This window comes from Schistocerca gregaria, chromosome 6 (genome assembly GCF_023897955.1).
Source record: "Schistocerca gregaria isolate iqSchGreg1 chromosome 6, iqSchGreg1.2, whole genome shotgun sequence".
Lineage (NCBI taxonomy): Eukaryota > Metazoa > Arthropoda > Insecta > Orthoptera > Acrididae > Schistocerca > Schistocerca gregaria.
Window position 1 is genome coordinate 313,824,784 of NC_064925.1, and position 26,452 is coordinate 313,851,235.

Sequence of the window (26,452 nt, forward strand, 5' to 3'; positions counted from 1 at the left end):
AAAAAAATTACTACTCGCATTGGTGTGTGGAATGTATGAGGCTAGCAATATACCATTAGACTCTGAGAAAAATATCATCCGCATAATTGAGCTGCTCGGGGAAACACAATGGTAAGCGCCATCGCCGAGTACTTTGCGGTAGATGGCTAATGACACCACCTGTGGGAGGCACAATGCAGTAAACGTGCTAGTAGTTCCAAATACATTCAACAGATGTCAGGGAGGAGCTTAATGGTAAGCGCCACTGTCCATCTGTTGCGGAAACATAACGGTAAGTGACAGAGAGAATGGCGACAAGAAAAAACATCTCTGAGATCATGGCAACAGTGAACATGGCAGAAGACAAGGAATATACTTCCAATGACACTAATATCTTCGAGAGGGATCCAGAATACATTCCTCATGATTCAGATGACTCAGGGGTATGTTATTTTGTAAATATACTGTCTTTAGTATGTTTCACGAACATAATGGTAAGTGCATGTACATACCATTATGTTCCTGACGTACAATTGAAAATTACGTTCGTCGACAAGTACAAGATGTGTACAGTCCAGATCGGTGGTGCGAGATCGTCAAGAAGTCGGCTTGTATGCAATATGCAAAGGGAGGATTTCTATCAAATACGACACTCGGTAAAGAAGCGTTTGTCTTCAGAAAGAAGACAGTTGATGATCGAGATGTCAACCTAAGGAAAATATGTAGGTGGAAGGTGACCTCCGAATATCGATCATCTTTATTCATCAGCGAGACATTTTGTCATGACATTTGGGATGAAATAAACTTCAGGAAACGTGGAAGGCAAGGACCAGTTCCTACACTTCGACTTAAATACAATGGGCCAAGGCCTATTGAAAAGAAGGAAGTTGCTGACGTCATGTCGCTCCTAAATTACATACCACCTGCCCACAATGGATTTTTCCTGTCACTAAAGCTAACAGTTTTAGATGAAAAAGACATTAGTAATGAGAGTGATGAATTATTTTGCAGTTTCAGTAAAGTGTTGAAGACTTACGGTAAAATTTAATATGTAGTGTTCTATCACTATGTGTTATTAATGGTGTATGGTAATGTAATAATTTTTGTATATTTCATTTGTTTTAGTCAGTTCTGAGTTTCATTTATGTCTGTATAGTAGAAGATAGATGTTAGAATCACTACAGAATAAGAGGACTGTTCAAAAAAATTATTCAGATTTGCAGATCAATTGAAACTTTAGAAGCGCTGTATCTCGAAACTGTGATTTTGGCGCTTACCATTTTGTTCTCCCCAGCAGCTCAATTCTGAAGATTGCAAGTGCTGACAAGTGTGAGAATTATCACACAGTAAACTAAACAGCGCACGCATCCAAGTTCCCAACAAGAACAATATACAGAAGAATGGGAAAAGATTGAGGATGTGTTAAATGACGACCAGTTTGGCTTTTGAAAAGGAAAGGGCACCAGAGGAGAAATTCTGGTGTTAAGGCTCATAATGGAAGCAAGACTAAAGAAAAATGGAGACACCTTCATGGGATCTGGCAACCTGGAAAAAGCATTCGACATTGTCAAATGAGCCAAGATGTTTGATATTCTGAGAAAAGTAAGGGATAAGCTATAGAGAAAGATGGGTAATATACAAAATGCACATTCGACAGCACAAATAGGAGTCACCCCTGAATTCCAATGTGTAGATGGCACCTGACTGTATGCAACCAAAATAGCATAGCTGTGTGGCAGGTCCTCTAAGCCCCCTGCAGTACAGTCGTTTTATTGTGCATAAGAGAGTTCTACAGAACACTGCTCTTTATGGCAGTCAGTCCAGACGAAAACCAATACTGACATACAACAAATAAAGAAAACACGTTATTAGAGATGAGGCAGTCCTTAACGCCTGTAAATTAAACTTAGTTACAACGAGTGACACTTCAGAAATCTTATCACACTCATCAAATGACATGAAGAGATGTTGTTGATGATCCGAATTTTAACCGATTGTTATCCAAACATAGCTTGCGTGTCTGATAGAGACTCAACTAGGCACAAAGAGGCATAAAATATCAAAGTGTTCACCAGTATCAGTTTACAACACCGAATGTCCAAACCTGGAAATAAATGGCGATACGATTAGCACTGCAGCGGGAACCCCATGAACATTACACTGCCCCTGAGGGGCAATAGAGCCCAGTACCTACATGAATCGTTATCTGAGCACAATCAGATGTTGGATGGTAAATGCGTTCACGAAGAGCTTGATATTGGATCTGAAACGACGATACAAAATGATACAAATGATTTTTGCCTGGCAGGGATTCGAATCCGAGAGCTTTCGCTATTGTCTTTTAGCCACAAATAGACATGAAATATTTTTTGTTTCTTCACCAGTAGCCAGATGTGCACATGTTCTTCTGGAGGTAACGCAAGGAATAGTTCTGTGCTGCCAGGGTCTCCAACCTACTCATATCCTCGTTGTTGACGTCGTACAAAGAGATTGTCAGCTATCAAATTCTCTTTCACTAGTAGTTACGATCGCGGAGTTCGTAGAGACCCGGAGAAGTTTGGCATCATGAGGAAAGGCCGAAATGATGGGACAGTGTCATCTCGAAGGGTTCACATTTGGAGAGAAACTGGGATTGGAGCTCGAATCTCAGTGCCAATATTTTCATAATCTCAGGGTCACTTAAAATAATAAATGAAGGTCCTATGACGTTGTATTGGTACGTGAACTAAAATAATATTACTAGAATAAGAAAGCTTACTAGAGACAGAGTTTGTGCAAACAGTGAATCATGTTTAATGTTGATTTGGAACCACAGCACAGTCCCGCGTTCTTTACTTGGCCTTGACTGGAGGTGAAGAGGGCATGTTTGTGGCTGTTAAAAACTGGTACCCCCAGCAGGAATCGGACCCACACCTTAGCCATTACGGACTAGCCTCAGTCGAACAAACCACCGAATTTCATATTTGTTAGTATTCCATTTTTTGTCATAAACGGGTAAGAAGTACATGGTACATATAAAGTTGATCGTCGGTAAAGCAGATGCCAGACTGAGATTCATTGGAAGAATCCTAAGGAAATGCAATCCGACAACAAAGGAAGTAGGTTACAGTACGCTTGTTCGCCCAATGCTTGAATACTGCTCAGCAGTGTGGGATCCGCACCAGGTAGGGTTGATAGAAGAGATAGATAAGATCCAACGGAGAGCAGCGCGCTTCGTTACAGGATCATTTAGTAATTGCGAAAGCGTTACGGAGATGATAGATAAACTCCAGTGGAAGACTCTGCAGGAGAGACGCTCAGTAGCTCGGTACGGGCTTTTGTTAAAGTTTCGAGAACATACCTTCACCGAAGAGTCAAGCAGTATATTGCTCCCTCCTACGTATATCTCGCGAAGAGACCATGAGGATAAAATCAGAGATTAGAGCCCACACAGAAGCATACCGACAATCCTTCTTTCCACGTACAATACGAGACTGGAATAGAAGAGAGAACCGATAGAGGTACTCAGGGTACCCTCCGCCACACACCGTCAGGTGGCTTGCGGAGTACGGATGTAGATGTAGATGTAGATGTAGAAGTCTTGACTTCCACTTGAGCTGCTGTTGTGGATAACCGATTTCTGGCCTAGTAATCAAAGCCATTTAGTACGAACGAAAAGCCGTGTATCAAACCCATCTTATTCCTTCTCTTAAGCCATATTCCACCTGTCTGCTAAGAGCACCAGGCTGACCAAAGTAAAGACACAGTTTCGTCCATCTTCTAACCATTCCGTAATAGAAAAATCTTGCGGAAACATGTTCGTGAAAGAGCTTGCGGGTGTCTGTCATGGTAAGACCAATTTCAGCACCATCAGCCAGCGGCCCCTTAATACAGCCCGCCGTCAGCCCAAGTGAGGGCGACGCATCGGACATAGAGCCTAATACCTCCAGCTGACTTTTGTGGACTCTGATTAGCAAGTATAACGTCATGTAAGTTGCGTAGGATATAACACTATGTTTCAGCATGCTCCGTGGTGATTTTCCATAGCATTTTGCTATAAGAGTATTTAACTACGGTTTATTTTGTTCAAGTTTATAGTACAGCTGATACCATGACAGCTTGAATATTTGTCATTTTTGATGTTATGGGGATCGTCATTTATGCATTAGAAAACGGAGTCTAAAACGAAGTAAAGTCTATCGTTTGTGACATTGTGTTCTCTTTATAATTAATAAAAGAGTGAAAGCAGTGGAGGCACGTCGAAACACATGTATGGAGTGAGGGCTATCGAGAAATTCAACTTACATCGTTTCAAATACGATCGTTTTGACTTAAATTAATCACCACATTCAGGAAGACAAACAGGCGTTGATGAAGGACCTTTCTGTGGTTTACTACTGTGCTCAATGACAGTGTATCTGATAACTGGCAAGTGTGACGACCAATTAACCTTCCTGTGACACTCGCCTTCAGCAGTCATATGGAGGTTAAAGGAAGAAGGATTACTGTACAACGTCTCGTCACAAACGAGATTGGACGCGAGCAGAATCTCGAACTGGGAAGGATGGGGAAGAAAGTCGTCTGTGCCATTTCAAAGGATTGATCCTGGCATTTGCCGTAACAGATTTAAAGAGGTCACCGTAAACCTAAATCATTGCGGCCTGATGGTGATTTGAAATACTGTATGGCAACTTAAAAAGGAGAAAATTATGGATAAGCTACAATTCATAGTCCCAGGAAGGGGAAACTTTATTGACACATTCCTGGGGTCAGATACATCACATGATCACACTGACAGAACCACAGGCACATAGACACAGGCAACAGAGCATGCACAATGTCGGCACTAGTACAGTGTATATCCACCTTTCGCAGCAATGCAGGCTGCTATTCTCCCATGGAGACGATCGTAGAGAAGCTGGATGTAGTCCTGTGGAACGGCTTGCCATGCCATTTCCACCTGGCGCCTCAGTTGGACCAGCGTTCGTGCTGGACGTGCAGACCGCGTGAGAAGACGCTTCATCCAGTCCCAAACATGCTCAATGGGGGACAGATCCGGAGATCTTGCTGGTCAGGGTAGTTGACGTACACCTTCTAGAGCACGTTGGGTGGCACGGGATACATGCGGACCTGCATTGTCCTGTTGGAACAGCAAGTTCCCTTGCCGGTCTAGGAATGGTAGAACGATGGGTTCGATGACGGTTTGGATGTACTGTGCACTATTCAGTGTCCCCTCGACGATCATCAGAGGTGTACGGCTAGTGTAGGAGATCGCTCCCCACACCATGATGCCGGGTGTTGGCCCTGTGTGCCTCGGTCGTATGCAGTCCTGATTGTGGCGCTCACCTGCACGGCACCAAACACGCATACGACCATCATTGGCACCAAGGCAGAAGCGACTCTCATCGCTGAAGACGACACGTCTCCATTCGTCCCTCCGTTCACGCCTGTCGCGACACCACTGGAGGCGGGCTGCACGATGTTTGGGCGTGAGCGGAAGACGGCCTAACGGTGTGCGGGACCGTAGCCCAGCTTCATGGAGACGGTTGCGAATGGTCCTCGCCGATACCCCAGGAGCAACAGTGTCCCTAATTTGCTGGGAAGTGGCGGTGCGGTCCCCTACGGCACTGCGTAGGATCCTGCGGTCTTGGCGTGCATCCGTGCGTCGCTGCGGTCCGGTCCCAGGCCGACGGGCACGTGCACCTTCCGCCGACCACTGGCGACGACATCGATGTACTGTGGAGACCTCACGCCCCACGTGTTGAGCAATTCGGCGGTACGTCTACCCGGCCTTCCGCATGCCCACTATACGCCCTCGCTCAAAGTCCGTCAACTGCACATACGGTTCACGTCCACGCTGTCGCGGCATGCTACCAGTGTTAAAGACTGCGATGGAGCTCCGTATGCCACGGCAAACTGGCTGACACTGACGGCGGCGGTGCAGAAATGCTGCGCAGCTAGCGCCATTCGACGGCCAACACCGCGGTTCCTGGTGTGTCCGCTGTGCCGTGCGTGTGATCATTGCTTGTACAGCCCTCTCGCAGTGTCCGGAGCAAGTATGGTGGGTCTGAAACACCGGTGTCAATGTGTTCTTTTTTCCATCTCCAGGAGTGTATATCTGTTGGTACAAAAAAGGTATTTTGTGTTATGTATTGCTTTTAACAACCTTCAATCCTGCTGCAAAATTGTCTCTTTAGTAGTTGCAGATCGTCTATCGAATTTACCGCTTCTGTTATTTGAGGTGGCAGCATTTTTGTTTAAGCAAAATGAGCAGTTTTGCCACACAGTACCACGTGCACACAACACTAATGTATTGTTTACTGTCAAAATATTCCATGAAAGGTGTTACAAAATAACAAGACTTCAAACATCAGCGGAGAACAATTTTTATCACGCAAGATGATGTTTGCGTCCACGTAAGTGTTCTGGTTGGCAGGAGAGCCAACCGTATGGTTAAAGGAGGCCGAAAGGCACGCGTTTTAGCTCACGCAGGCTGGCGTGAGGTCTGGAACATGACAAGGGAATTCGAATTGAGAAAAACGGACGTAGGTGTGGAATACTTAACTTTAATCCATTAATGAAGAACGTCGCTCTTTATAGTACATGATTCACAATATCAATAGTACGGATACTGGCGCCTTGCTAGGTCGTAGCAAATAACGTAGCTGAAGGCTACGCTAACTATCGTCTCGGCAAATGAGAGCGTAGTTCGTCAGTGAACCATCTCTAGCAAAGTCGGCTGTACAACTGGGGCGAGTACTAAGAAGTCTCTCTAGACCTGCCGTGTGGCGGCGCTCGGTCTGCCATCACTGATAGTGGCGACACGCGGGTCCGACGTATACTACCGGACCGCGGCCGATTTAAAGGCTACCACCTAGCAAGTGTGGTGTCTGGTGGTGACACCACATTCCTCCCCCGCAAATCGGCGTACGGTTGTGGAATAAGACTTCCGCCCGCCGTGGGGAGGACCCCATGTTGGCGTATGCGACGAGGTGGGGAGCCTAACAACAGGCGAGGCTGTGCCATCCGCACCCTGCCATTCGGACCGCGGGGAGCGAGGAATCGCCTGAAAACCTGCTCCAGGGTGCACGCCAACATGCGGTGTATGCGCCCGTAGAGAGACAGGAGGGCCCGAAGGGTCGACCTCCATCGGGCCAGGGCACCCGACGGGTGAAGACGACATATGTTCCGGAGCGGGCAAGAGTTCCATGTCGGAGGACAACTAGTCACGGTAAGCGATCGGCGGCGCGTGCCCCAGGGAGGCGCCCGGCGGTTGCAGCGACGCGTCCACTGCGGGTGTCGCCGGCGGGAGAACAGGCGGCGGCGGCGGCGATGGCGGTGGCGGAGGCGCGTCGCCATGGGGCAAAATGGAAGGCAGCGTCGGTAACACCTGGGGCTGAGACGGGCCAGTAGATGGGTCCCCAGGGCGCTGACCGGACGGCACCGTCGCTGAAAGCAGACGGCGAGCGGCAGATCCCGTGCGACGACAGAGGCGCAGCTGATTGAGATGCCGACGCACCTCACCAGAGGCCCCCAAAACCAGATACATAGCGCGTCCGAGGCAGCGAAGTATGCGCCCTTCGAGCCAACGCCGTGAACCTCGATATTGGTGATAGTAGACAACGTCGCCGGGAGCAACAGCAGGTGTCTGCTGCTGCACAGGAACCTGATGCGGCGGATGTAGCAAAGACATCAAGGTTCGATGACGACGACCGTGGAGCAACTCAGCCGGCGAGCGACCATCTCGGGGCTAAGAGCGATACGAGGACAAAAAGAGCAATAACACGTCCTCCCGAGAATGCGACTCTTTCAACTTCAACATCTGTGACTTGAAAGTCCTGACCATTCGTTCAGCGGCACCGTTTTACTGTGGCGAAAACGGCGCGGACGTCAGATGTTGAATACCATTGGCCTTGCAGAACGACTGAAATTCTGCGGACATGAATTGTGGGCCACTGTCGGAAACAATAGTCTGTGGAGGACCTTCAATGCAAAAGATAGTGGATAACGCTTGGATGGTGGCAGATGACGTCGTGGAAGACATCCCGACAAAAAAATGAAAATTACTGAATGAATCTACCACAGCCAACCATCGAGCATTCCAGAATGGACCAGCAAAATCGATGTGTAAGCGTTGCCAAGGGGAAGTGGCTTTTGGCCATGCAAAGAATTTCCGCGGTGGTGCTGATTGTTGTTCGGCACACACCATGCAAGAAGAGCACATATTCGTAATCGCGGCATCGATTCCGAACCAGGTACAGAGCTGACGAGCAAGTTGTTTCGTTCTCACTATACCCCAATGTCCTTGGTGGAGAAGCTGTAAGACAGAGGACTTTAACGAACGTGGTACCACGACCCTGGACTGATCATTATCAGAACTCAACAGCAAAACACCACGTCGTACAAAAAGTCTCCTTGTGAGCAAAAAATCGGCGAACCAACGGGTTCCCGATCCGTGACTTTGACAAGGGCCAGTGCGTAGCAACAAAACGCAGAACGGTAGCAAGGACAGGGTCGGCAGCTGTGGCTGTAGTTACACGACGAAAATCAATCGGAAACGAATCGACCACGTCATCGGTTTCCGCATCAAAGAACATGCAAACAAGTTCGGAGGAATCGAATGCCCTATCCTCAGCAACAAGCAAGCGGGGCAACGCATCGGCGTTTCCGTGCTTAGCAGTGGACCGACACAAGATATCGTAGCGGTACTGCGAGAGGAAAATAGACCAGCGAATGAATTTCTGCACTGTACGTGGACGTACAGGCTTTCTCGGATGAAAAAGCGATGTCAGAGGTTTGTGGTCTGTGATTATGGTAAAGTGACGACCATACAAGACATCATGAAACTTTGTAACACCAAATACGAGAGCCAATGCTTCTTTCTCGATCTGTAAATAATTTCTTTGAGCAGACGAGAGCAATTTGGACGCAAAGGCAATAGGGCGATCGTGCGATCCATATTTGTGCGCAAGCACAGCACCGAACCCGAAATCCGTTGCATCCACCATCAATAAGAGGGGCTTCTGGGGATCGAATGGCGTAAGGCAAGTATTGGAAAGCAACGCCGATTGCAACTGGCGACAGGCGCGTTCGCATTCCGTCGTCCAGACGAACGGAACACCCTTACGGCGTAAGCGATGAAGCGGAGCTGAAATGGAAGAGGCATGCGGCACATAGCGATGGTAGTAATTTATTTTTCCCAGAACACTCTGTAGCTGCTTCAAATTCTGCGGCGAAGGTAAGTCTTGAATGACACGAAGTTGCGTGGGACTGGGATGTATGCTTTGGGAATTGATTACATGTCCCAGGTATGGTAAGTCCCGAGCAAAAAACACACATTTGTCCTTCCGCAAGCGAAGACCATTTTGTCGCAAGACCTGAAATAATGTTCTGAGATTGGCCAAATGTTCTTCTTCCGTCTTTCCGGAGATCACAATATCGTCCAGATAATTTTCTGCAGTAAGGACCGACGCACAAACAGTTTGTAGATATTGCTGAAACAATGCAGGGGCGGATGCACCCGAATGGCAGTCGTTTGAATAGATACAAACCAAGATGCGTGGTTACCACCAAAACGCGCTGGGATTCTTCGTCCACCGGTATTTGAAAGTACGCATCTGCTAGGTCCAACTTCGAAAAATATTTACCCGGGCACAATTTGTCAAAAAGATCTTCCGGGCGGGGTAAAGGAAAAGTTGCAATCACTAGTTGTGGATTCACAGTTGCCTTGAAGTCCACACAAAGTCTCAACTTTCCGGAAGGTTTTGGCAAAATAACGAAGGGTGATGCCCAGAGAGAAGCCTGCACACATTCAATTACACCTTGTGATTCCAAATCGTGTAATGTTTTTGCGACCTCATCACGCAATGCGTGGGGAACATTGTGCGCTCTGAAAAATTTCGGTTTCACGTTTACTTTCAGTTCCAAATGTGCTTTATTGTTCTTAGAGCAACCGAGACCCGGTGCAAAAATGTCTGCAAATTCTTCACATAGACGAGAAACACTGACTGAAGACACAGTCTGGTTCACTGATAAGACCTGATTTACTATAGACAAATTAAACAACTGAAATAAATCGAAACCAAACAAGTTCACTGCAAAAGAAGAACGAAGGACGTAAAATGACACAAGTTTTGCTTGTCCTCTGTATGTTGCAAGAAGGCTGCACTGTACTAACACAGGGATACGTTGACCGCAATAACTACTTAAATTAACCTTTGCGGCACGCAACGGAGGTGTGCCCAGTAGTTTGTAAGTGTCTTGATTGATCAGTGAAACTGCAGCTCCGGTATCGAGCTGGAATGGTATCACTGTGCCGTTAATGTCCAAGTCCACAAAATGTTTATTGTCCTGCTGACGACAAGAGCGACTGTCTCGTGCAACGTGAACTGACACTGGTACATAATCACTTGCTACTCGACGGGAGTTCCGGCGATGTCGACGCACACTATTTTTGGAACGAACACAGTCACTGTTAGAGAGAGTGGCACTGCGCGGAGTGGAATGAACTACATGAATTTCCATGGGCGAACTTTCGCGAGCCTGAGTATCCTTGGTTCGATTCCGGCGCGAAGCAAAGGTTTTGAGCTTCTGATCTGAGCTTTTTCTGGCACACACTCTGAACATGTCCTTTTTTATTACAATAAAAGCAAATAGCTTGGCGTGACGGGCAGTTCTCACGCGAATTCTTAGTAGCACATCGCGGGCATGATTTGATCACTGCATTAGCTTGCCGGCGCGGCACACGTGGCTGAGAGCCTGGCGGCAGCGGCGCGGCCGGGCGCGAGGGCTGTTTACTGCTCCGTGCAGCTCGCCCGGCAGGCCGGTTAACCTGACACACTGCTGGCGAAGTTTCAAATGATTCCTGAGCAAAGTCAAGTGTGTCCTTCCGATCCAATATGTCTATCACTTGTTGAAGGGAGGGATTTACTAGTTTCAAAATCTGTTCCCTTATACGAACATCAGAAACGTTCTGTGCAATTGCATCATGTACCATAGTATCTGAATAAGGGAGTCCACATTGACACTCAAAAGCACAATCCCTAGTAAGGCCTTGCAAGGTTGCAACCCACTCCCGATTAGTCTGACCTGTCGTACGTTTTGTACGAAAGAAGATATACATTTTGGCTGATTCTTTGAAATATGCACCTAATGCAGACAAAATTTCTTCGTAGGACAGAGTTGCTACGTCGCGTCGGGGAAATAATTTGACTATGACACGGTACGTGGTCACGCCGACAGAAGAAAATAAATGAGGCTGCCACTCGTTACCTTGAATTCTGTAGGCGGCGAGATGGAATCGTAATTGGCTTGTCCACTCCGTCCAGCTTTCCAGTGCAGCATCAAAAGGTCGAAAAGTGGGTGCAACAGCGTGTTGTGGCTGCGTTAGCAGTGAAGTGGCTGCTGCCGCATCGTTTTGCATCGCACGTTGACCCTGGACGAGCTGTCCAAGGGCATCCAGTAAGGCCTGCGTCTGTTGATTCTGTAAGCGATAAAATTCGGACAGTACATCTGGAGATTGTGGCGAAGCCATTACACAAGTAAATCAGGGCAATTTAGAAAAGAACGGGGTATTGCCTCGTCGCCAATGTTGTGGTTGGCAGGAGAGCCAAACCGTATGGTTAAAGGAGGCCGAAAGGCACGCGTTTTAGCTCACGCAGGCTGGCCTGAGGTCTGGAACATGACAAAGGAATTAGAATTGAGAAAAACGGACGTAGCTGGTGGAATACCTAACTTTAATCCATTAATGAGGAACGTTGCTCTTTATAGTACATGATTCACAATATCAGTAGTACGGATACTGGCGCCTTGCTAGGTCGTAGCAAATAACGTAGCTGAAGGCTATGCTAACTATCGTCTCGGCAAATGAGAGCGTTATTTGTCAGTGAACCATCGCTAGCAAAGTCGGTTGTACAACTGGGGCGAGTACTAAGAAGTCTCTCTAGACCTGCCGTGTGGCGGCACACGGTCCCACGTATACTACCGGACCGCGGCCGATTTAAAGGCTACCACCTAGCAAGTGTGGTGTCTGGCGGTGACACCACAGTAAGTTCACTATATTTAAAGATTAATCACAATCTAAGTGGAATTTATTACTTCCGAGTGGGTTCTGGGCCACCGATACACAATTATTATTGCAATAATGACCATCAAGATTTATGTCTTTATAAAATTTCAAGTTAAAACGGCAGCTGTAATATTTCACTAAGATGGCGGCTCCCTTATCGATTCTCCTTCAGGCACTGTTTAACTACTAACAAATAATAAATATCAAATCTGTTTTGTACCTTTAGTATATGCATTAACATTTGAAAGTATTTCTCAATGTTAATCGCTTATTATTCGGCATTTACCAATAATCCGCGTCCTAGATCAATAGCACTAACGGCTGCTCTTCATTGTAGCTGATCAGAAAACTTAACGTTTATATAGGACGAGAATCATATTGAAATAAAAGTCCAAACAAAGTGCATTCATTTCAGTAACACAGAAAGTCTATGTTTCAAATATTACTTAACAGTATAATACAGTTTGTTACAGACCTCGGTGCTACGAGACATCGATAACACCTAATCAGTGCAACAGTTCGAACAAGAAGAAAAATTATTCTAGAAGAATCATAGATAATAAGAGACGGAGACTTTTATAGTCTTTTTCCATGGCTATTGTCTGATATAAAATTTCTTACAGAATATTAAATGTTGATTGACAATAATTATTTATTATCGACGAAGTCCTTTTTTTTTATTAATATCACGAGTACGTTCATTCACACTCCACACACACGCTATCACGAATATGATTCTGAAAAAATATATAATCGTGGATAATACACTATCTGAATTAAACGTCAGATCTTTTGTCATTGTAAAGACGCTTTACCGGACTGCAACATAAATACGATAATGTAACTGTGAGAGTAGTTGCTGAATGAAAGACAGGTAAAAGAGCATTCGTGATACAATTCCACTAACAGATTTGTGTATTTCAGTAGTAGTTTCTCAATATTTTCTACTTCTTACCTCTAGATCTACTGGTTACTGAACGCAGCGAGACGTCTTAGATGACACAATTCTGAAGTCGTCGTTATAGGTGTTTGCAGATCTGTCTCGCGCTAGTTTGGATCTGAGAGCTATAGCCTCTTAGTCTTCACAGTTCATCGATATTTTCATGGAGCAAAAGACCAACTGCAGCGATCATCGTCTCCTCATTGCCCTTGTGATCGCTAAGACAGATCATCCGCAAAATAGACGACTGTACCCCGCAGGGTTTCGGCGTTTAGAGGACCTGCGACACAGCTACGTTATGTTGGTTGCATTCAAATTAGCATTAACAAAAAGGGCATTCCTGGCCAAGAGAAATTAACTAGTATCAAACGTATGCCTTAATTCGGGGAAGTAATTTCTGAGAATGTACGTTTGGAGCACAGCAGTGTGTGGTAGGTAGTGAAACATGAACTGTGGGAAAATACGAACAGAAGAGAACTGAAACATTTGACAAGTGGTGCTACGCAAGAACGTTGAAAGTTAGGCGGACTGATAAAATAAGAAATGAGGAGGTTCTCTGGAGAATTGTTGAGGAAAGGAATAAATGGAAAACACTGACAAGAGAAAAGGACTGGATGGTTGGACATCTGTCAAGATATTAGGGGATAACTTCCATGGCCATAGGGGGAACTGCAGAGGGAAAAATTTGTAAAACGAGACAGAGACTGGAATACATCCAACAAATATTGAGTACCTAGTTTGCAAGAGCTACTCTGAGATGAAGAGATCAGCACAGGAGAGGAATTCCTGGTTAGCTGTATCAAGCCAGTCAGAAGACTCCAAGAGAGAAAGAATGGTGTTGACATATCATGTTCAAAATTTCAACTGAAACCAACAATGATGTTGAGGGTTGTGACAAATCCATTGCAGGAAAGTAGTATCCTTGGCAGGTCAAAGCAGATGACTGTAGTTCACACGTGAACACTGAGAGGATAACATGCCAAAATGAGATTTCCTACGAAAAATATTATGTTTGACAAGGCGTGTTTGCTGCTGTACTTCTATTTTTGACAGTGTGTAATGGCATGAAAGTCTTAAGGTATTCCACTGGATGATATAAATATTATTATATGGTTGTCAGTAAATTTAGTACTGCAACGTAGGGATTTTTTTCCTTGCTTTGTGGCACTTAATAATAGGATCGTATAGTGCCGAAAGCTATCCTGATAAACAACAGGTGCATTAAATTCTAGCCCAACAACTCATCACCCTCAATTAAATAGTCATACCATGGCTTAGCAAGGTTTAATGTGATCCACAAAGATCAACTCGAGATGATCTAATGTCTGAACAGTCACTGGGAGTATAGCAATTGGTTGGCACCTCAACGAAATTGTGTATTGGTCCATAGATTGTATGAACTAATCTGTCCTTCAAATACAAATTACTTGCAGTTTTATACTCGACATTGATTGTGCTAACTGAGAGTATATCCATAGCCTGATGTTTGAGAATCTCAATAGTGGTCCTACTGAACCTTCCTGGCTAAAATGTATTGTCTGTTTCCTCAATTTTATGTCCGTTTGAAATGTATTAACGTGTGGACGTCGATCAAACCTTTTCACAGAGCGTTTTACAATTGCATGTAAATCATCAGTATCATATGAGCCAGGGTGTTTCCAGAATTTAGAAATAGTTTATTGCTCACCTTGGTTATTTTAGGAATACTTTTGCATGTTTTCAAACTGATGACCGCTCCACCTTGCTTAGATATATTGTTGTAATGTAATTAGCACACAATATCGACGATCTTTCTTTTTTTCTGACGAAAATAAGTAATTTTTATTTGTAAGTAGTATTTTCATAGGAAAGTCAGGGGATTTTTTTTTATAAACAGTCCAAGTCCTTTCACGTACATTTTTAAATATAATTATGGGTTATGCCTTTCAGCCTCCTGTAGTTACTCCTCTGTGTTTGTGCATTCTTTACTGTTCAGGCTATGACAGCCAGTCCTCCTACAAATGAACCAATTGCTGATAGCCCAGCACGTTCGGTGTATTTCCACCACATGTCTTAGGGTGAGGTAGTACTCAAGGTTTTTTAACACACTTTTTTCTTCTTACTACTTTCTGGTTCAAGACACTTGCCACTGCTGCCACCACTGATCGGATGCACGTTTTTAAACGTCTTACAGATTTTTTCTTCTGTCTCTTTTGTGTATGATGAGCTGTGTTATGATATGTCGGAAATTTATTCCAGCGCCCAATTTAAGTTAGGCACGCATTGCTTAATTAACTGCAAATGCTGCAATATGTTGTCACATGCATATGTCACTTTATCGACATGTTCGTTTGGCATTTTCAGGTGAAATCCGGTCTGTGACATGACATCCTGCAAGACGTTTATTTGCAGCATACGCTAAGTCATATTCATAGCAGGTCTCGTCTAGTAGATAGCCCCGTCAACAAAACAAGTTAGACACTTTTCAGTTTTGGTATAGCTCCACAGTGATCAGGAATATGCAGTTCAACTGGTAACTTATCGAGATAACTGCGACCACCATGATGCACTTCCTAGCACTCATTTATGCTGTTGCAGAGTCTGAGATTTGCAACCCTGTTGTATACCATATTGCGGGTGTTTACCCAACTGTTGCACCGCAGTTTAAAGCCAAGCCATTTCACTATGGCCTTATTCCCTTGATGTCTTATGACATGCTCTGTGATAAACACTTCTGGTTCAGAGCTTTTCTTTAATTCTTCTGTGTACAACCACATAGTAATTCCTTCACCTGCACCGTCCTTTGAGATGTAAGTTTTTGTGTATGGGTTTATTTGTTACACTTTTTACACTGTAAATACTTTCATTGACCAGTTCAACAGATAAGATTTCTGAAATATGGTCCTTTATTTTGAAATATGTACCAAATCATCTACACTGAATTTCTCCTTGCATGGATCCACCACTTTAATATGACAGTATTCTGTATTTAGAATTTCATTGTCGTAAACATCAATAGGTTTCATTTTAATCATATGATGTTTGGTTCAGTTATACTGCCCAGTTGTTTACAGAACAATATGGAGCCATTTGCATGAACCAAGAAGATTAATTCAGAAACGGATACGGTTTTTTATTCTTCTGTTCAAAATTTTGAAATACTTGCTCTCATGTGGGAAAAATATCGAGTAGTGGTTTATTCCATGCCGCTCTATTATTGTCTTGAAATACCCATTGTAAATACTCCCCATAGTCGGTTTGAAGATTATCAGGGAACCAATTTATCCCCACGTGCAGCAATTGTTCAAACACTTGTGCGGCCTCCTTCCCAGTCATTGCCTTCAAAGGTAGAGCCCAGGTGAAATTGGAATACATATCTATAATCATTAAAATATATTTGAAACCTTTACTGACCCATTAATACTGTCTTATATCTATGAGATCTGCTTGCCATAAATCGTCCATACGTCATATTGTCAGGCGTCTATGTGGGAATGTTTTGTACACTGGCCTGTGAAGATAATGGACCACTATTAATGCCTGTCTCTTGAAGCTCTCAAATGACTGATGTTATTTCATTCATGTGAACTGTATTCCCTGTGGCCACTGATGCTGCGAGTAGTTGTAAGTACGCTATAATTTCATTGGGTTTGTCCTAGTAAATATACTTCAGAAGTACTCAGTCTTAAGCTATGTCCATTAGTTATAACTAGTCTAATGATATTATTGTACTTTCTACTGTTTGGAGCTTTTATTCATCTGTTTGGAGTGCTGTTTCGCCTATGTGCATTTTTCATACTCATTGTTTTGGGAATACTAGCTGTGGTTCAAGGCCTTAAGATTATTAGTTCCACTAAACCAATAGCTCTCTGAAATACCTTATCCCCAACATGTATTACATGCTTGTTTAAGTATAGCAGATGCTTTTGAAGCGTATATGGTTGATCATGGCTCACCCTGTAAGTCGCATCTATATTGCTAGCACCGTGATGGTTAATGCAAACGATAATTGTATATCCTACTCTTCCACCTCCCCTTCCTTCATTTCTACCTTCCATCTGCTATGTGTGGGAGCTGTTTAATACTTTCGTTACTGGTTTAAGCGTTTCAGAGAGAGAATATTTCCAAGTGTCCTAATTTTAGCGGCTGTAATTTCCAATTTTCCTGATGCACGATGTCTAGCAAAAATGTCTCTGAGCACTATGGGACTTAACTCCTGAGGTCATCAGTCCCCTAGAACTTAGAACTACTTAAACCTAACTAACCTAACGACATCACACACATCCATGCCCTAGGCAGGATTCGAACCTGCGACCGTAGCGGTAGCGCGGATCCAGACTGTAGCGCCTAGAACCGCTTAGCTGGCGATGACTAGCATTTTGTAAATGAACCAGAGCATACTAAAGAGTTTTTGAGATGGTATGCAACTTGTGTGTTCTGGAATAGCTGTGACGATGAGTTGATGTCCCCTTAACTCTTCTATCTCAGATTTACGGCAATGGAATCGTTCATTTGTGCCCCTCATCATGAATTCGTACAATACGACTTTCATAGCTATTCCGTTGATAAAACTGTCTAGTTCCGTCAATTGTACATTCATACTTCTGTTAACTGCTTCAGTTTTTTCCTCAACATATCTTAGACCCATACATGTCATGTTTCACAGCTGCTGCCTTAACAATGCTATCCAATTCTGTTAACCTTATGTTGATTGCTTCGACATACACTCCTGGAAATGGAAAAAAAAACACACATTGACACCGGTGTGTCAGACCCACCATACTTGCTCCGGACACTGCGAGAGGGCTGTACAAGCAATGATCACACGCACGGCACAGCGGACACACCAGGAACCGCGGTGTTGGCCGTCGAATGGCGCTAGCTGCGCAGCATTTCTGCACCGCCGCCGTCAGTGTCAGCCAGTTTTCCGTGGCATACGGAGCTCCATCGCAGTCTTTAACACTGGTAGCATGCCGCGACAGCGTGGACGTGAACAGTATGTGCAGATGACGGACTTTGAGCGAGGGCGTATAGTGGGCATGCGGGAGGCCGGGTGGACGTACCGCCGAATTGCTCAACACGTGGGGCGTGAGGTCTCCACAGTACATCGATGTTGTCGCCAGTGGTCGGCGGAAGGTGCACGTGCCCGTCGACCTGGGACCGGACCGCAGCGACGCACGGATGCACGCCAAGACCGTAGGATCCTACTCAGTGCCCTAGGGGACCGCACCGCCACTTCCCAGCAAATTAGGGACACTGTTGCTCCTGGGGTATCGGCGAGGACCATTCGCAACCGTCTCCATGAAGCTGGGCTATGGTCCCGTACACCGTTAGGCCGTCTTCCGCTCACGCCCCAACATCGTGCAGCCCGCCTCCAGTGGTGTCGCGACTGGCGTGAATGGAGGGACGAATGGAGACGTGTCGTCTTCAGCGATGAGAGTCGCTTCTGCCTTGGTGCCAATGATGGTCGTCTGCGTGTTTTGCGCCGTGCAGGTGAGCGCCACAATCAGGACTGCATACGACCGAGGCACAAAGAGCCAACACCCGGCATCATGGTGTGGGGAGCGATCTCCTACACTGACGTACACCTCTGGTGATCGTCGAGGGGACACTGAATAGTGCACGGTACATCCAAACCGTCATCGAACCCATCGTTCTACCACTCCTAGATCGGCAAGGGAACTTGCTGTTCCAACAGGACAATGCACGTCCGCATGTATCCCGTGCCACCCAACGTGCTCTAGAAGGTGTAAGTCAACTACCCTGGCCAGCAAGATCTCCGGATCTGTCCCCCATTGAGCATGTTTGGGACTGGATGAAGCGTCGTCTCACGCGGTCTGCACGTCCAGCACGAACGCTGGTCCAACTGAGGCGCCAGGTGGAAATGGCATGGCAAGCCGTTCCACAGGACTATATCCAGCATCTCTACGATCGTCTCCATGGGAGAATAGTAGCCTGCTTTGCTGCGAAAGGTGGATATACGCTGTACTAGTGCCGACATTGTGCATGCTCTGTTGCCTGTGGCTATGTGCCTGTGGTTCTGTCAGTGTGATCATGTGATGTATCTGACCCCAGGAATGTGTCAATAAAGTTTCCCCTTCCTGGGACAATGAATTCACGGTGTTCTTATTTCAATTTCCAGGGGTGTATACCTCACGTTGCTGCATTCTGTTATTCAAATGTTCCACTTGGGATTCATATGTCTCGCTTCCCGCAGCTGCTGTCCAGAAAATGTTCATTATGTTCGTCTTGTGCTGATTCCATCAAGTTTTTCATCGCTGTATAAACGTACGTTTGACCTGCGCACAAATTCATTGTATGTCATCATTCCCTACATGTTCTTGGAAATAAATTTAAATTCACATTGTACTGTCTGAAAGCAAAAACAAGGTTTCAGTTATCCCTTACCAGTAGCTTAAGGATGCTTGAATACGTCTGACTCAAATAGAAGACATCGAATGATGGTCAAAACAAAACTACTTCTGCATCTGCTTATAGTTTTTCTCTGCAATATTGTCAAATATGAAAACAGTGCTGGCCTTTACTTTTCAAGGGACTGGATATCACTACTTTCGGTAAATGTCTGGAAGGTTACTCTACCAACACGGCGCAAAATCTCCTGCAACAGTTGGTATTTGGCCTGAAATAATGTTTTTTGAAATTGGTGTCACGTGAGTAGAATTAGTTATGAACAGGAAGGTAGCGCAGAGAGTAAATTGCGCCGACAACAACAATTCGGGTATACATTCCGATGTCGCGAGCAGCAGATGAAGAGATAGAGAAAGTATATGAGCATATTGAATGGGTAATTCAATACATAAAGAGAGATAAAAATCTAATTATGATGGCTGACTGGAATGCGGTTGTAGGGGAAGGAGGAGAAGAAATGGTTATGGGAGAATATGGTCTTGGTAGTAGGAAGGATGGAAAAAAGATTGAGTTAAAAGACTAATTGATTTAAATTTCAGCAAGTAATAGCGAATACTCTGTTCAAGAATCAGGAAGTTTACTTGGAGAAGGCTGGGAGATTACAGTTAGCCTACGTCGTCAGGCAGAGATTCCGAAATAAGATATTGGATTATAAGACGTACCAACGAGCAGATATACAGATATAGAGTCAGTTGACAGTTTAGTAATTACGAAGAGCAGACTGAAGTTTAGGAGGATGGTCAGGATGAATCAGTCACAAAGAAGTGGGATACGGAAATACTAAGATACGAACAAAGGTTCCTGAGTCTACAGATATGGCAATAATGAATAGTGCAGTTGGGAGTTCAGTTGAAGAGAAATGGACATCTTTAAAATGGAAACCATCGAAGTTGGAAAGAAACACGTAGGTACAAGTAAGGTAACTGGAAAGAACCCGATCGTAACAGAAGATATACTTCAGTTGATCGATGAAGAAGAAAGTACAAAAATGTTCACGGAAATTCAGGAACACAGAAATAAAATTCACTTAGGAATGAAATGAAGTGCAGGAAAGCTAAAGTGAAATGGCCACGTGAGAAATGCGAAGAAATCTACGTAGAAATTATTGTTCGAAGGACTGATTCAGCATATAGAAAAGCCAAAACATTTTGGTGAAACTAAAAGCAAGGGTGGTAACATTACCATTGGTATGGGATTTATACTGTTAAATGCAGAAGAGAGAGTGGATATGAGGAATGAGTAAATTGAAGGGACGACGTGTTTGATGACGTGACAGAAGAAAAAGGAATCGATAAAGAAGAGATAGAGGAGCCAATATTAAGATCGGAATTCAAAAGAGCTTTGGGAAACTTGCGTGAGTCTGGGGATATATCGTCTGACTGTTGGAAAAATACCATCCACCCGATTCCGAAGATCGCAATAAATCAGAAATGTGAGAATTATAACACAGTCAGCTAGTGAGAAAGAAGGGCAACATACAATATGTACAAGAGCCAGAAGGGATTAATAAAAGTGGAAGACCAAGAATGAAGTGCTTGGATTAAAAAGTGTGTAAGACAGAGGTGTGGTCTTTCGCCCTTACGGTTCAGTCTATATACATCGAAGAAGCAGTGACGAAAATAAAAGAAAGTTTCAAGAGGGGAATAAACATTCAAGGTTAAAGGATATCAAGTATGAGGTTTGCTGATGACATTGCTATCCTCAATAAAAGTGAAGAGGAATTACAGAATCTGCTGAATGGAATGAATAGTCTAACGAGTACAGAATATGGACTGAGGGTAAATCGAAGAAAGATGAAAGTAATGAGAGCTAAAAGAAATGAGAGCAGCGAGAAACTTAACATCAAGAGTGGTGACCGCAAAGTAGATGCTGCCACCTATGCAGCAAAATAACCCATGACGGAGGATATAGAAAGCAGATTAGGACTGGCAAGAAGACCATTCCGACCAAGAGAAATCTACTAGTATGAAACATAGACCATAACTTCAGGGAGAAATTTCTGAAAATGCACGGTTGAGGCACAGAATAGTAGTGAAATATGTACAGCGGGAAAACTGGAACAGAAGAGAATCGAATGATTTGAGATGTGGTTATCCACAAGTATGTTGAAAACAAAGTGGACTGATAAGGTAAAGAACGAGGAGGTTCTTGACAGGATCTGAAAAAAAAGAGAAACATGTGGAAAACACTGACACGAAAAGGGACAGGACGGTAGGACACCTTTTAAGACCAGAATGAGATTTTCACTCTGCAGCGGAGTGTGCGCTGATATGAAACTTTCTGGCAGATTAAAACTGTGTGCCCGACCTTTTAAGACATCAGGGAGTAACTTCTATGGTACTATACGGTAAAAACTGTAGAGGAAGACAGTTATTGGAAAACACTCAGCAAACAACTGATGACGTTGGCTGCACAGATGAAGGGGGCTACATAGGATACGAAGTTATGGCAGGTCGTATCAAACCAGTCAGTCAGTCAAAAAAATTGCAATTATCACTTGATGCGTGGCAGAAGACCTACTTCTTTTTCGAGGTACAACGTGCTACACGACCGACGAAGCATGTCTTAACTGTTCACGTAATATGTAGTATTGCTGGGCATAAAATTCTATAACTGCAGAATTAACAATATATCCCAAATTTCTTTAATATACCTGTACTACACAGCATTTAAATGTGTAGAACGTGAAATATTTACTAGAGACGTACAAAATCCAATCACATGTCTAACAACAACAAAGAGTGTAGAAAATGGAGTAAACTTCTTAAGGCGGCCTCTAGTGGCATTACTTCATGTGACTGTTAAGATCACTCACTAGACTGAAGGAACGACCAAAAACAACATGTGGTCCTTGGGAACACTATCCCCTAGGTACAGTACACTCCCCTGCTTGACTCCTGTCAGTCTGGTTAAAATGGCCACGTCACATGTGCTTCGCTATTACTGTGATTCACAAAGAGCCAACGGACCCCACAAAGGGCTGTTATTTTTGTCTGGCAAAAATAGGTGGAACCAACTCGAAAACAAGAAAAACCGTACATTGTCCCAATTCAGCATCTGCTATTAAGACCTCTATGTCACAGCGAAGAACTCGCGATTCCATTACATTCTGAGAATTTGACAGCTAGATGGGGCGGATACACTAGCGGGGATGCAGAAGACAGCGAAGGAGACATACTTGCCGATCCAATACTTCAAGACCACTATCAAATGTGTTGCACTTTTCGTGTCATGGAGATTTCAGCGATCTTGTTCATGATTTGAACTTTTTGGAAGCAACAGTCCTTAGATTCAGCTTCACTTTTAAAAGCATGTAATCGTCTTCTTCTCGATATTAAAATGAGTGTTTATCTTGTTCACCACGCTGTTTTCATGAATTTTTCTCCAAGGCAGGTGACCTAGATTTTAGTACTGATATTGCGTCCACCATGGATTCTCATGGCCATAATTTCATTGTAAATGAGAAGTGTTTCTTCATAGATTCCAGCAAGATTAAAGCAGAAGCAGTATTTCTCCAAAATAGGGAACAAATTCCTTCTGTTCCGATAGCTCGTGCAGTTAAGGCATAAGGTAACTTTAAACTGTTACTAATCCTCACCAAGTAGGAGACACATAAACCGAGAGCGCAGACTATTTGGAATTATTCTCGGCATGCAGCTAGGGCACACAAACCAACGGTGCTTTCAATGTAAATGAGACAGCATAGACAGAAACAGACTACCATAGTGAAAAAAATTGTCTGCTCGGAAGGAAGGAAGGAAGATTGCGTTTAACGTCCCGTCGATATCGAGGTCATTAGAAACGGAGCACAAGCTCGGATTGTGTAAGGGGTTGGGTTGTTTGGGGGAAGAGACCAAACAGCGAGGTCTTCGGTCTCATCGGATTAGGGAAGGACGAGGAAGGAAGTCGGCCGTGCCCTTTCAAAGGAACCATCTCGGCATTTGCCTGGAGCGATTTAGGGAAACTACGGAAAACCTACATGTGGAGGACCGGACGTGGGTTTGAACGGTCGTCCTGCTAAATGCGAGTTCAGAACGTTAACCGCTGTGCCACTTACCTCGGTTGTCTGCTCGGGATAAGCTACTGCCTGTGCAAAAGAATGTGGCGAATCTTCTTCTTGACTCCAAAAATATGTCTCTACCTCCTCTACGCATTTTTTGGGTCCGTCGAATGTGAAATCCATGGTAAACACTTCATGTGAATTAATGTAGTTGGGAGAGAAGTTTCCAAGGACACTTAAAGGAAAAATAAGGGAAGGATTATTTGTAGAATCGCAAATTAGGACATAAAAGTGTGATGAAAATTTCTTTGATTTACTGAAAGACGATGAAATAATGACGTGGCTCTCTTTCGTAAGTGCCTGCAAGAACCATTTAGGCAACCGTAGTGCAGAGAACTATTGCAGTATTCTATAAAGTGTACCCAGATGAGAAAGAGATTAGAATTAGACTATATGTAAAGATCTTTTTCATATTTATTGACTTTCTTAACGTGCCCATACAGCTATCTCTAAACTATAAATTCCTGTTTTGACGATTCAGAGTGGACAGTTTAAGTTATACTGGCTCAACAATGGACCGACTCCGACATAAAGCAAGTTTGACAACCACAGTATACTGAAACGACAAGACGAAAATGTAACCCAGGACACTAAGCTGTACAAATACTATTGATAACGCAATAAGAAATTATACTTCTCGTTTGTTACACTTATGGGGTACTCACAATTCAATCCACGTTAATGACTATGTATCTAAATTAGCAATAACATGTTCCTACATATTTCATGCAGGAACTGTTTCAAATAAAGATATTTTAATAACAATATTGTAATTAAATTTCACTTCACATGGAATTAGTCCTTAAATTCAGTACAGAAACTCCTGGGATGCTGACGGATCCAGTTTCCCACGGTGTCCTAAACTTCCCTGTCACAGGTGATCCTCTGACCTTTCAGAGTTAAGGTGGCCGCAGATAAGCGGCTCATAATACCGTGGCGGTAAGGAGGCTGCTACGAAAATTTTTCAAGGAGCTCGAGGATCGTGTTGGCCACATGTGTTATAGCGTTGTTGTCCTAGAGAAGCACCACCGCGTTCGAGAACTTGCATAAGCACTTGTTCTTGATGGGTTGTTTGAGCACCAGAAATGTGTTATAATACTGTTCATCGTAGCCAGTCGAGTAGAGGTCCTTTTTCTTCTAAAATGAAATTGAGTTTCACTTTTCCGGCCTTGGGAGCCGGGATGCCATCACAGTATGGTCATCCGTTTGGGAGGTCGACGCAGTGACATCACTTTTCATCACGTGTCACATTCTGAGCAAAGAAATCCGTTCCTCGCTCCACGTACTTCAACAAAACGAGAAATGTAAACAACAATTCTCGCCGTTTTGTGACTCTCTGAAAGATGGATGGACGTGCACTGTGTACAATCAATGATGTAACAAAGCTTCTCATGGAATATGTGAGCATACTCGACTTCTTTGCGAAGAATTGATAAGTACTCTCTTTGTGCCGATCTCGAGGAATACTTCATGCAACGCTGCTACAGTGAAGGTCACCTTTTCAATAGGGCGTACGTTATACAAGAAACACTGAGGTCATACCTCTGTATAGGGTGTTAAGAGTCACTTAAACTACTTTTCTTGAGTGATAAATTAAACTTTCTCACAGATAAACTTAGGCCTTGACACCGTTAGTGCTGAAAATGTAGAACGGTCCTTTAGGACATTTCTTGACTGGAAATTCGTCATCAAGGGGAAGTATGTTGTCCTACTTACGCTGGCTTTTACGAAGCGACGTTTATGAGGGAACATATTGCAGAAAATCGCTGTGGAAATACTTTTATGTTTGATTGATTTTCTTTGCTCCAGCTCCTCGTTTCTTTGGCCCATTTTTGTCCTCATAGAGAGAGATTTTTGCTGTTTCTGTTTGGAAGTCCTGTTATGACAACGTGTTATTTTGTCAAATGATACATAGGTTGCCACAAGAATTTACAAAAATCGTTATTACGTGAAAAGTGAAGACATCATAGAAATTCCAAAATTAGGTATGAATTCAGGGATGTATTTTCTTTCAGAAAGAGTGTACATTATTCTTGTGCCCAGTGCTTCAGTTTGTTAAATATTACTGGAAATGCCACTGCCCTTGTGTAGGCCAGACCAAATATTAAGAAGTATTGGCTGTGGACAGTCTGTACGTAGTATTGGAAAGAGGAAAAGTCCTCGTTGATAACAAGCTGTCAAACAACAAGATGGTCACATCTGTAGGATAATCACTTTCATCAGAATATCAGTTTTAAATTTTCGATTTAATTTTAAATCATATTGGCAAATACATTAACGAGCCTTACTATGCTAAACCCAAAATGAGACGCCAAGCTAGAGAAAACACAAATACCAAAATCACATAAAATATGTGTAATCAAGAATTGTAAATCAAATATTTGAATTCAACTAGGATACATTAAGTAATATATATTTTGCTTACTTTCTTACTGTTTTCACTATCTCTGAACAATTAAAAAAAAATATGCTAGACAAGATTTTAGTGATGAACTAGTTCGCTAGAAATTATCTGGCATAGCTTTTGTTCCGGCGTAACATTGAGCGCAGGCACGTCGGGCTGCAACGTGGAGGAGCACCTACACGAAGAGAATATAAGCGCCGCCCAAGTTGGTCTCGGCCGCACTAGAAGACGGGCGCTAGACGAGCCGCACTAGAAGACGAGCTGTGATATAAACTCTACAGCAGTGACTTATGAACTTGTGTGATTTGCTTGCATGGAAATTGTATATGTCGAAGGACATCGATTATTTGCATGTCGCCATTTACTTGCGACCCATCTTTGTAGAAACGCAAAGTATTGTCAATTTAACTTATTGTAAAGAACTCCATTAATAAGATTTTCTTGAATTGTTGTCTAGCTATCCAAGAATACAGCTTCCTAGGCACCCTAAATTAGATGAGTGGGTAGGATCTCACTACTTTAATAGTATTAAGTTTTACTTTCACATGAAATCCACATTGTATGAGTACATTGGAAAACGACCGTCCATTAAGGCAAGAGGATTGAAATTTTAGT